General features: G+C 34.0%; 1 pseudogene; it reads right to left on the minus strand.

The window, feature by feature from the left end:
* The window catches only part of LOC109456660 (solute carrier family 25 member 43), a 28,935-nt pseudogene extending 16,418 nt beyond the window's left edge, over nt 1-12,517 (minus strand).
* Nucleotides 12,518-13,039: the final 522 nt, after the last annotated feature.

Raw genomic sequence — 13,039 nt, forward strand, 5'->3', positions numbered from 1 at the left:
CATGGATGTATGCAGTTAGCATACTCATCATGGATGAGATATATTACTCATTAAATCAATATAAATCAAAATAGATTTCTCAGTACCTTACACCCAAAAGATGAAACAAAGTATTGTAAATAGTGGATGAGATTGCATTATCGAAAGACTAGTTTCTGTAACACACTTTATTTGTTATAACACATTTTAATTTGGCAGAGGAATATATGGAGTACATATAAACTAAATAAAACTGTAAATGTTGGCATATTTACACTCCTAGTTTAAAATAACCCTCTCAATCTTGTCCGAAACAATGTGAAAGTATTATCTTAATTTCCCAGGTAACTACTTAAGAACTTGCACTATTAAAATTATCATTAAAAGTTCAAACAAATGCATATGAAATTTTTGGATTTCAGGTCTTAATTTCCAAGTAATGATCTTTAAAATGAAAATTCCATAGTAGGGATATGGAAAATAAAATTTTCAAAATATATTATTTTATTACTTGTTGGTGTTTAGTGGCAGCATATGCTGAGTCCATTTAATCACATATTTTTCAACATATAGAATATTTATATAAGACATATTTATGCTCAGACATGGGGAATTTTGTTTGCTACCTAACTGCTAAGTGGATTCACATTTAAATGTAAATAACTTTGCAAGTGCAGTGTGTTGAAATTACTAATTTTCATACTAGACATTTCAAAATTTGCATGTATAATTGTGCATTCCTTCATGCAAATAAAAACTTAGTTTTTGTCCTCCTGGAAAAGGTATTTATGTATTTATCTCTGCATACTAAATGTGTGTGCAAACATTTGGATTTGCATATATACATATTTATTGTGTTTATGTACCTATTGGTTTTATATAGTGCACCTACACATTTTACTTTAAATGTGATAAACACTGTTATGCTTTCTCCTAATCAGATGTAGATAAAATGTTTGTCGTTTGTCCATAGTATCTGAATTTTATGAAAACTCTTATCTGTTGAGAATATGGGGTGATTTCTTTTAAATAGATTTTAAAATATCAGCTATGTAAGAGCTTAGGAACCTTGTTTATTTGGGAAATGGTATTCAAATAACAAACATGCATTTAGTACATATATAAATTAAAACTTTTATAAAAGGGGACATATTTGGGTAGGATGTGTTCAGGGACTTCTTAGGCCTGGATACTATTCACTGTCAGCTCTGCAAACAATATGATGGAAAGACACAAAAATAAAAGTTTACTATGTATTATGTATGACTGCATCCACACAGATTTCCCACTCACATATGCTGCCTGGGACATGGAATATGTCACAACCATTTTGTACTCGATTCTTTTTTCTAACTATAGGGGTTGGTGTTGTCATAATACATATTTAGCTTCTGAGATTGATGAATTGCTTCAGTGAACAAGATTATATAGCATACTTTTTCTTATCTGAGTCAATGTTTTCCTCAATACCATGAAGTAAATGAAAATAAAATGTTTAAATCTACTGCTTATGATAAAGAAGACCAAATCTCATTCTAATAAATGTGAAATACAGCTTGTCATGTTCCTTTCATTCTGTAGAAATGCTACCACAAGGCTTTGCCAGTTAAGTCTAATATGTTGACATTTATTTTTGCTGCAATAAATGTTAGGATTATATTTTTGCATTAAATTCTGGCATTTTTAAAGATCACGATGACAAGTAATTTATTCCTCAAATCACTATGGTTTGTTTTTACTTTTTGAATATGGATTTGGCCATGTGTCTCCAAGGCACGGTACAAAGCATATTTCATATGTTTTGCAACCTATTAGTTTGATTTAAATCCACTTTTTCCATCTGGATTTATGCAAGCCTTCCTTGATGTTATTTGCTCTGAATTATTGCCTAGAAATAATCACACTGAATCCAATTTTACACTGGCTGTGTGGCCTACCAACTCTGTCACTGTAAAGCTTTAAGGCTTTTAGTTTATTTCAATGAAGACAATTCCTCAAATATTCTGTATATGAATATGTAATATGTTATTTTGACACACATTTAAAAAAATTTTCTCTCCTGTCCTTAAATATGGTGTGAATATGATGACACATCTTAGAAACTACAATCGTTATAGTCAGTGGAACAAAGCAACATGTAAAATTAGTGGTTATTACGCGTTCAGTATAAAATCCACATACAATAGCTTGGGTCAATCTAAATGTGATTTGAATCTAAACCTCAAAGATAGTAATTTAGTGCCGAAAGCACTGATGCAGTTTATTTTTCGCACTTTGAAGATTTATTTCTTTGAGTAATACAATAGCTGAAAGAGAAGATAAATCTGAGAGCCATCTTTCTTTCTTTTTTTAAAGCCATAGTGTTAAAGGACTATCTTTCTCTAAACTGAGTGAAGAGTGAAACAGAACATTTTTCAAAGTAGGTAATAAATCTAGATAATCCAGACATAAAACCTTGTCTTTTTTCCCCCCCTTTTTTGGTAAACAGTTTTAGTCTTACCTCACAGAAAAAAAAAAAAATCTTATTTTTTTTCTACCCATATTTAGTAATTAGCTTCATTGACCTTCATAGAAAATGTGAAATGTTGAAAAAGTACCAAATTGTAGTACAATACTGAGTTGTTTTTAACCTCTTATAAAAATCCAGAGAATTTCCATTGGGTAATTTACACAAGGAAATATGTAGGTGGTTGCTCACACCTATGCATGTCTAATTTTCATTCTGGTCACTTCTGAGAATGTTCAAAAGGCTTAATGTTTGCTAATCAGAAATACAAAAAGCAGAAATCTTTCCTCTTTGGAAAATATATATTTTTCTGGTGATAAGCTTACTTTCAGCCTCTCTTGATGTATGATTAGAATCAAAATCTATACTGAAAACATTTTTGAGGATTAATTCAAGTATTTTTTAATATTCATTAAGGAAAACAAATATAAGGGTTAAAACATATTCTAAATTACAAACCCAATTTATTTATATGGATGAAATGGCTTGGCAAGGTGAAAGGTAGAGCAGTCATCTGGATGTTCTGCTGTGGATAAAACTTCATGCTTTGAGGTCAAATATATACAGGCAAAGTGAGATGGAGAAATGAGGTAATTTATTCAAGTGATTCTAGACTTAAAAGGAAAGCTTGAAGCCAAACTGTTTAGAAAATTTTTCTTTTACCTTGATTTATTTAAATAATTAGCTTAATACTCCTCTTTATCTTTTTACTATACCCAAAATGCCTTTTCTTTTTTTTTTAATTAGTTTAAGGTGCACAAAACAATGTAATAATTAAACATTTATCATTTATATCCCTTACAAAGTGATAACCCCCTCCTCCAATCTACTACCCCTTTGACATCGCATACATCCGTTACATTTCCACTGTCTCTATTCCTAATGCTGTACTCTACTTCTTGTGAATATATATATCTATATATCTATATCTATCTATCTATCTATCTATCTATCTATCTATCTATCTATCTATATACAATTGTAGTTGACATTCATTATTGTTCAGCTTCAGCTTCAGGTGTACAGTGCAGTGATCAGGCATCTACACCATCCCTGAGGTGGTCTCCCTAATGAGACAAGCGTCCATCAGTTACCCTAAAAAATCTTTGCTGCATTATTGATTATGGTCCCCAACCTGAATTTGGTACCCCCATAACAATCTTGTGGTTACCAATTGTGCTTTCTAATCCCCTCACCTTCTCCCTCATCCCCACCCCTCCTCTCATCTCGCAAACCTCAGTTTTTCCTCTATATCTCTGAGGCTGTTTGTGATTAGTTCATTCATTTATTCTTTTCTTTAGATTCCACATATAAGTGAGATCATATGGTATTTGTATTTCTCGTCTGACTTATTTCACTTAGCATAATGTTATTTAGGTCCATCCATATTGTTGCAAATTGTAAGATTTCATTCTTCTTTATGGCTGCATAATACTCCACTGTATAAATGTACCACAGTTTCTTAATCCATTTGTCTACCAATGGATTTCAGTTGTTTCCATGTCTTGGCTATTGTGTATAGTGCTGCAATAAACATAGGGTGCATACATTTTTTTCAAATTAGTGTTTTGGATTTCTCTGGATAGATACCTATAAGTGGAATTGCTGGGTCATAAGGAAGCTCCATTTCCAGTTTTTTGAGATACCTCCATACTGATTTCCGTAGTGACTGCACCAATCTGCAATCCCACCAACAGTGCACGAGGGTTCCCTTTTCTCGACATCCTCACCAGCACTTGTTTGTTGATTTATTAATGATAAAATGCCTTTTCTTTTAGAATAATCACAACTACATTGTTAGAAAATACCAGATAAATAGCTATTTTTCTTAATTATCACATATCATCTGGAGTTGACCATTTAAATTATATAATTTTTCTGCAAGATGCAGAAAAATTGCTCTATTCTTCATGGAAACTTTTAAAAGGTTAGAAAAGTAATTGTAGGTGAACCAGGAAATCATAAGAAACATTATGTAAATTGTAATTAATGTATTTTACTTTACTTTGAAATACAGGCATTTATACAAATGCACATTTTTATAATCAGGTAGAAATTGTAGAAAAAGTTAGGTATACCATGTATTGTCAAGAACTTAAAGTCATTTTCATAGTAAATCTTTAAAACCCTGGCTCCTTTTAATATGGTGTGTGTGTGTGTGTGTGTGTGTGTGTGTGTGAAGTACGATAAAAAATACAGTGTATGTTTAAATTTAAAAAATATATTACAATAAAAGACACACTAACAATTGTCACCCCAATAAACTAAAATAAAAGACACATTGCCATTAATCCCCCTCAAAATACTCCCCAACCCCACTTGGAACACACTTATCCCATTGTTTTTGCCATTTTCTGAAGCAGTTCTGGAAGTCCTCTTTCATGAGTGTCTATAGTTGCGCTGTTGTGGCTGCCTCCACGTCCTGAATCGATTAAAATTATCTACAATGACCATAAGCCACCATTCCAGAACAAAATAAGTGTTTTAGTTACGTAGGTATGAGATTCAAAGCCAGTGGCTTAAAGACTAAATGTAAATTAAAGAAGTAAAGGTAGCTAATACAGATTGTTGTACCAGTTTGACTACAAAGGGAAGGACACAGATGAAGTAACAGTTTTAGGAGCATGAGGAATTCAGTATGGATTCTGTTTGTTTGTTTAGGTATGTTTGTATGTATGTATTTTAATATGGTGGTAACTTGAGTATTTTTAAATGATAAGAAAGATCTAGAAGCAAGACACATTTAAGTAAATTCATAAATTTGGTGGCCAAAAGTTAAAAAAAAAAGTAGTGAGCTGATGATGACTTCAGTTTACTGTGTGAGTTTTGAGACATGATCATCTACTGAGAGCTGGGGGTAAAAGAGGAGCCAGGGTTTAAAGATGGAATGTGGAGAAAGTTTGAGATTGTTCAGTGTGGCCAGTGGGTCAGAACCTATCAGGAAAATATAGTCTGACTGATATGTAACTTTGGAGGTACAGGTGAGGTTGATAGACGTAGATTTGGACAACACTGATTTGAAATCTTAAATATTTTATCTGCAATCCCACAGCTGGTTGTTTGGCATTTACTGGAAACATGTTGAACATTTTAACAGGATTTCCCCTCAGTTTAGTAAAATGAAAGTGTTTGTTTCTTTTCTAATATTAAAAAAGTAGCAACTTATTTTCTCTTTTTGCACAATTATGTTAGATTGTTTCCAGGTAAGTTTTCACATAGATTTGCGATGTGCAGACTTTGTGTGGGCAATCATAAATAAATGCATCATGCTTAGGGAAACTTTCTTACATTTATTGGCAAACTCTCATGACTCTAACACCTTTGATAACACTATTCAAGGTCACAAAAGAAATCTTTGTCAACACTGACCCAGATGTGAATTTTCAATGTGACATCCTATGATTGAATTCATGGTAATTGCTTCTAATATCTGTAGAATTATAACAGGCACGAGAAAAAAATATTACTCACTGCATCTCTTCTGTTATACTAAAATCACACTAATAACCACAGCTATCCATTTTGTGATGGCTGACAAGTAAAGGGTGCAGTCTGGCTGTTGAAAATTAACAAATTGTATTTTTTCCTTTTTTCTGAGTGAATTAGGATCATGGTATGTTCCTATTTTTCCACTAATTAGGAAAGGGTAAATCTCTTAAGGCTCTGTGATTGGATTCAGTTTGGATAAGGTTCGTCTGACTGTCAAATTGATATATGGTATGACATGAATCAGAGCCATCTAAATCTTTACACCTAACTGAATTATTGCTTCTCTTATATCTAATGATCCCAGCTTGTCTTCTTCATCTGTCACAAATTGACTCATTATAACCCACTTTAGATTGTTCTACTTGAACCTCTGACTTTCCTTTCAAATCTCCCTTTAAACCAAATATTATTTTTCGATCTTATGGGCAATTAAATGATGTGTAGGTTGGGGTAGAATAAATCAGGAGTGACGTGAGGCTCAAAAACTTGAAAATGAGATTGCACTGAGAGAGAAACTAACAACCTAATAGTGTGTAAGATAAGTGAGATTATTATTTTTTTTTTTATGTGACAGAACAGCTGCTAGGAAGGAATAAACCTTTGAATAATTACCACATCTAAATAAAAGCGTCATAATTAAAATAGATTTGATGAGGAGGAAGGGGTCAGGTAAATGATTTGGTCAGAAATATAAACCATTGAAATTGGATATATATTTTGGAAGAGCAACTGATACAATAATTATGTACTGCTTACTTTGTATTTACTTACATATTGCTTACTTTGTTCTAGGTCCCATTCTAAGTGCTTTATGAGAATTATTTCATGTGGTACTCACAATAGGCTTATGAGATAAATGATTTTTATTTTTAATCTTACTTGGCAGACAAGAAAACACAGACTTGGGGATTTTAAGCAATAGACCCGACATTCCAGAATCAGTGTTGGAAATTGTTTAAATTCCAGAACCTATCACTAACTATTTCTTATACTTGGTGAGGTGAATGGGGGAGAGAAGGGGAAAGACTTTGTTTCACCATTCTCATCTGTAAAACTAGAATAGAAGTATTTATTTTTCTTAACCTTATGGCTCTTACAGGCATCAAACGAGAAATTGCACAGGAAAAGCACTTTGCTCAAATCTTTTGTGGCTTTAAATCTCAGAACCTCTTGAATCACTAATAAGCAAATGTTACTTGTTAATGCACTAGGAATGTGCTGGTAGAATGAGAGTGTGCTCTCAAAACCACACTGAAATATTATGAGTCTTTTCAGACAGGCAGGTCAGTCGAACAGGCAGTAACAGGAATGTGACCTTAGTGATGTGTGTGGTACATTAAATGAAGTGACCAAATACTCAAAAGGCCAGAGGTGTTCTCATGAAGCCTGGTAATTTATGAGGCCTGGAATTATCATGACTTTTGCCATCCATAGTTTCTTCTAAGGACATATCTCTCTTTACTTCTGGGTTTACTTAATTTGTAAACGACACAACGATCTGGTGGGTCCACCGACACTTCCCTTTAGGACTGTTCAATAGCCACACAAATAGCTTTGAATGAATTAAAATATTTTTATTTCAGGAAACTGAATATAACTGTGCATTAAATGCCCCTTTCCATTGACCAAAAAAACAAACAAAACAAAACAAAAACAAAACCACAAAAAATAAACAAACAAAAAACTTGTTCAAATTAAATAATTCATTGCTGATTTAAAAGGTAATCCAATTTGAATGACTTCAACATGTGTAAGGGATTCACTTTTGTACCATTTTGGTGGAAACTATACTGAAGGAAAAACACAGTCTTTATGTACCAAGGAAGTTGGCTTAACTCTGATACCAAAACTAAAGAAGGCTACTACAAAAGCAAATTCATATACTAATCAGTTTTATATACGAGGTCTGTCAATTAAGTTCGCAAACTCATCCTAGAAAAAGTGCTACATACCTCATTGCTGAATATCACTATGGTCACCTTTGAAGTACTCCCCTTGAGAAGCTATGCACTAATGCCAGTACCTAGTCCACGCTTCAAAGCAATTTGGAACTCTTTTGCTGGAATGGCCATCGGAGCTGTCGTCGTATTACACTTGATGTCCTGAATGTCATCAAAATGTCTTCCTTTCAGTATTTCCTTTATCTTTGGGTAAAGACATAAGTCATTGGGGGCCAGATCAAGTGAGTACGGAGGGTGTTCCAATACAAACATTTGTCTACTGGCTAAAACTCCCTCACAGACAGTGCCGTGTGAGCTGGTGTATTGTTGTGATGTAAGAGCCATGAATTGTCGGTGCAAAGTTCAGGTTGTGTTCTACTAACTTTTTCATGCAGTCTTTTCAGCACTTCCAAATAGTAAACTTAGTTAACTGTCCCGTTCATCATCTGTAATCCTTCTGATATCAAAAAAGGTTAGCAACATCATTTTGACTCTTGATTTGGACTGATAGAAGTTTTTTGGTCATCGAGAATTGACTGACTTCAATTGTGCACTCTGACGCTTTGTTTCAGAGTCGTGTTGGTACACCCATGTTTTGTCACCGCTGATAACACAGCTCAAAACATCATCTTGTCTCTCCAAAGGTCTTGGAAAACTTCAACTCTCCTTTGATTTTGTTCATTGGTCAGCTCCTTCAGGACCATTTTTGCACACACCTTTTTCATGCCAAGATTTTCAGTTAAGGTTTTCCTAACTGTTTCTCTTTCGATGTTTATTTGGTCTGCTATGCTTCTCACAGTCAGTCCATGATTTTGACGCAGAATTCGATGAATTTTTGCAATGTTTTCATCACTTCTACTCATTACTGGCCGCCCTGACTGCTTCTCATCAGGGACACGCTCTCTCTCCCCAGAAAAACATTTAATCCATTAGTACACTGCCGTTTTCTTCATAGAATTATCCCCATAAACTTGGATTAATATGTCCCTGATTTCACTTCCACTCTTGCCAGGTTAAACAAGAAATTTAATGTTGATCCTTTGCTTTAATTCAAGCTCAGACATTCTTGTGATGGCACACAAAAACATGCAATAACAATAATGAACGCCACTCACCAAGACACTGCCACACATCGACACAAGAACAGCTGTGAGACACTGATATACCAAAGTTATAAAACCTTACAGAGCTGTTTACACACACACACACACACACACACACACATGCACACACCTGTCACAAACTGACAAACCCAAAATGTCTACTACCCATCTGACACCATACATAGCTGTTCCAGTATCATTGACTATATTCCCTATGCTATACTTTACAGCCCATGACTGTAAATACGTGTATATGCCAGAGGTGCCAAAAAAATGCATAGACATGACGGGTACTGTGTTTCCCCGAAAATAAGACCTAGCCAGACAATCAGCTCTAATGAGTCTTTTGGAGCAAAAATTAATATAGAACCCGGTATTATATTATACTATTATATTTTATTATGTATTATATTATATTATATTATATTATATTATATTATATCATATCATATCATATTATATTATATTATGTTTATTATATTATATATATATATATTATTATATTGTATTGTATTATATTACATTGTGTTATATTATTTTATATTATATTATATTATATTATAAGACCGGGTCTGATATTATAGTAAAATAACACCAGGTCTTACTATTTGCTCCAAAAGATGCATTAGAGCTGATTGTCTGGCTAGGTCTTATTTTCAGGGAAACATGGTATTCATCTTTTGTTGTCAGTATATATTGAGTATTACTGTTTTAATACAGTATTTTCCATTCTTAAAATATGTATAGTTTTTTTGACCCACTCTGTATATGTATATATTTATTGTATATTCTATAACATGAGTGGTTGTTGAGAACATTCACTTCATGGTATCATGGAGGCAAACTTTATTTTTTTTATTTCTTTGGAGGCAAAGTATAAAGGTGTACAACCCAATGACTAGAAGGACTATGGAACTGATAAAAATCAATTATGTTATGAAACCACCTTTATTTACAAAATTATATTTTAGTAAAATTTATTGGGGTGATTGGTTAATAACATTATATAAATTTCATGTGTAAAACTTTTAAATTTCATGTGTACAACTTTATAATGTGACATCTGTATACGCATCGTGTGCTTACCACCCGAAGTCTAGCCCTTCTGTTACCATATATTTGACCCCTTTACATTTTTTGTCCTCCCCCACACCCTGCCATTTCCTTCTTTCTAACAACCATTCTTTTGTCTGCATCTATGAGTCTGTTTGTTCCTTTTTGTTTTATATCGCATACTCTACATTTTTGTTTTATATGGTTCTTGTCCTGGTTTATCTGACTTCTTTCAAATTCCATCCATGTGTAGTGATTATCATGTTTGCTTGACACCCTTTATTTTAAAGGAGAGAAAATACATGAGGAATTTTATTACCAGCCATAACTATTAGAATAGCTATAGTTTTATTTTTCAATTTTGAAATACTGGCGATGTCTGAAGATTAGCCACTACACTTTCTTCAGTGGAGAGATAGCTGAGAATTACACCAGTTCATTTGAAGAAAAGAATACATCTTGACTGAAGAGCCAATAAAAAATCTACACAGTATATAACAAGTTTTCAGCAAGAGTTAGACTGAGCAAATTCAGAGTTGTGTACAATGTATAGAAATACTCATTGAACAGAAAAACATTGTCCCTTGTGTATGACATCCTTAAAACCAAAATTCAGAATTGCATACCAGGTGATGCAATGACAAATGAAGTAGTCAGGGAGACTCACCATGGCCTCTGACCAAATGACAAAGCATCAAAGTTCTATTACAGATGTTGAAATTATGAAGAAGTAAAGTGTTTTGTTTGCTAAAAATTGTGAAAATATGGCAAGTTGCAAAGGCATCACATATGTCCTCTTCGTTTCTTAGTGTGTTCAGTGGTCTTATCACTGACTAGAACTACAAAATGCAGAAGAAATGCACAAGGTTTATATCCCTGCAGAATAAGGGTACACTTCAAATTTTCCTGAAATTATGATTCAAAGTGAGAGATTTTTGCAATATTTTCCAAATCCAGTATCCATAATTTGTACTCTTCCTAAGAAAAAGCTGTTGGTGCCACTGCCTTATCTAAGACATACATTTAATATCCATGGACACATCATATCATTTCCATAATCAACTCTTATGTACCAACTCTGTCGTATTTAAATAATTTTTATCTTTCCAGACTTATGGAGGGAAATTCACTGTTCTATAATTTTCTACAATTCAATCAGTACAAATTTTAGTTAAATTCTATATTATATTATATTATATTATATTATATTATATTATATTATATTATATATATTTAGTATCTACCTTTGGTAACATTCTCCTCTAGGTAGTAGTTTTCATATTGAATAGTTTTCATTTGGTTGTATGCAACCAAAACTAATGCTGACAGCCACAGAACAACAATACCAGCAGCAGCAATGAAATAATAACAGATATTAGAAGGATATTTTGGTACCTCTTGGAAACTAATGACAGAAATGCCTGTCAGGAATGGACTCTAAAGAAGAGCTGTAGAACTACTGGAGACCCAGGAGAAAATCTCTTGGCCTCCAGTTGTTTCTGCTTCACTCTTCCCTCTTATGTCAACAGTCTTTTTCTGTTACTCAGTTCATCCTAAACAAGGCATATCTGCAGTCATTTGTATGTTCACTTAAAGGTGCCAGAACTAAAACTAGCATTTACTTCTCACTAACTCTCCTTAACTTTACAGGAAAGATTACTAATTTGCCTACCTTGAGCAAGATTGTCCCACAGTGGCCACATTGTCCTTATCTAGTGGTCTCCATGACAACCAGTTGAAGTATCTAGAACAATGATGGTTGTGGGTGAAATAGTTAACATATGGGACAATTGGAATGTCATTTAGAGTTCAACATATCTCAGCAATCCAGAAATTGTGTTGAGCCCTGCACCCTCTAAGAGGATCTTCCTTATCCATCATATTCTTTGCCTACGTCTGAGGAAAGCATGAGAGAATGTAACCTAGTTAAGAGCTGAGAAGCTTTCTAAGCTTCTTCCTTGTCTGTGAAATCTTGGAAGACCAAGGGTGTTATGAGTTAAATTGTGTCTCCCCCAAAATTCATATGTTGAAGTCCTAAATCCCAGTTCCTCAGAATGTGATTTTATTTGGAAATACATTGTTGAAGATGTAATTAATTGAGATGAGGTTGTTATAGTTAATTTTATGTATCAACTTGACTGGATCACAGGCTACCCAGATATTTGGTTAAATATCATGTTTGGAGGTGTCTACAAGGGTGTTTGTGGATGATATTAACATTTGAATCAGTATACTGAGGAAAGGACATTACCTTTTCCAATGTGGGTGGGCATTATCCAATCCACTGAGGGCCTGAATAGGACAACAAGGTAGAAGAAGGGAATATCTTGGTGCTCCAGGTTCTTAGGCTTTCAGATTCATACTGGAATTTACATCACTTACCCTTTGGCTCTCAGGCCTTGAACTACATCACTGGCTCTCCTGAGTCTCCGTCTTGCAGACTCCATATCATCTCCGTCTCCATAATTACATGAGCCAAAACCTTATAATTATAATACATCTCTATCTCTATCTCTATCTCTATCTCTATCTCTATCTCTATCTCTATCTCTAGCACTAGCACTAGCTCTAGCTCTAGCTCTAGCTCTAGCTCTAGCACTAGCTCTAGCTCTAGCTCTAGCTCTAGCACTAGCACTAGCTCTAGCTCTAGCTCTAGCTCTAGCTCTAGCTCTATCTCTATCTCTACTCTCCTATTATTTTGTTTCTTGGAAGAATCCTGATTAATCCAGAAGGCAGAGGTCATACTGAAGTAGGGTGGGCCCCTAATCTTGTGAGTGGTGTCCTTGTAAGATGGTATATCTGGAGACAGATAAATATACAGGGTGAATGATGTGAAAAGACACTGGAAGAAGACAGCCAAGGAGAGAGGCCTGGAGTAGTAATCATTCCTTCACAACCCTCAGAAGGACTCAATATTCCCAATACCTTAATCTTGAACTGCTAGCCTCCAGAAGTAGGATATGATAAAT

The sequence above is a fragment of the Rhinolophus sinicus genome, linkage group LG02 (genome assembly GCF_036562045.2).
Source record: "Rhinolophus sinicus isolate RSC01 linkage group LG02, ASM3656204v1, whole genome shotgun sequence".
NCBI classification, from domain to species: Eukaryota; Metazoa; Chordata; class Mammalia; order Chiroptera; family Rhinolophidae; genus Rhinolophus; species Rhinolophus sinicus.